Source organism: Tigriopus californicus, chromosome 1 (assembly GCF_007210705.1).
Source record: "Tigriopus californicus strain San Diego chromosome 1, Tcal_SD_v2.1, whole genome shotgun sequence".
In the NCBI taxonomy this organism is placed as follows: domain Eukaryota; kingdom Metazoa; phylum Arthropoda; class Copepoda; order Harpacticoida; family Harpacticidae; genus Tigriopus; species Tigriopus californicus.
The window spans coordinates 7,349,018-7,349,563 of record NC_081440.1 but is presented as its reverse complement, the minus strand read 5'-3'; the positions used below and the strand labels follow the sequence as shown (position 1 = coordinate 7,349,563).

The 546-nt window shown below is 50.2% G+C and overlaps 1 protein-coding gene across 1 annotated transcript in view; it reads right to left on the bottom strand.

Moving 5' to 3' along the window:
* The window catches only part of LOC131889056 (angiopoietin-related protein 3-like), a gene marked incomplete at its 3' end in the record, with an annotated part of 5,329 nt that overhangs the window by 1,221 nt on the left and 3,562 nt on the right, over nt 1–546 (bottom strand).

Here is a 546-nt window from a genome sequence, read left to right as displayed (position 1 = left end):
CACATTCTCGTAAACTCCAGAGGAAGGAATCACTCCACGAGATCTCATCAAATCTTCACAACCCTTAAGCACCGATTTTGGAATACTCGGGCCACTTTGAAGAGACCTGGAATCGGACCCGCTCAAACGGTCTTTTGGAGTAGCTACAACCCCCTGATTTGGAGTATTTGATTCAGGAGGCAGGCTAGGGGATGGCTCCGGAGGAGAGTTGGAAGCATTGGGAGCTGTCTCGACGTCTTGAATGAGAAGGGTTTCGTGTTCACGCAGGACCGCCAAGATGCGATTAGTGTCGAATCGCATTTGTTCGCGAAGACGCTCCTCTCTTCGGTCTAAGGGTTCCTCCTTGGATTGCATGAGGGAGTCCATTCGCGTGATTACCGGGATCAACGTGGCTTGCAGGCCGCTTAGGTCAGAGTGAACCCCACGGCAGCACTGAATGATGGAAGCAAACTTCAATCCTTGCTTCTCAACTTGTAGATGTTGGTGCTCGAACATCTCCATGGTCATGTTGAAGAAGTCGTTGAACTTTCCTTCTATATCGTGGGT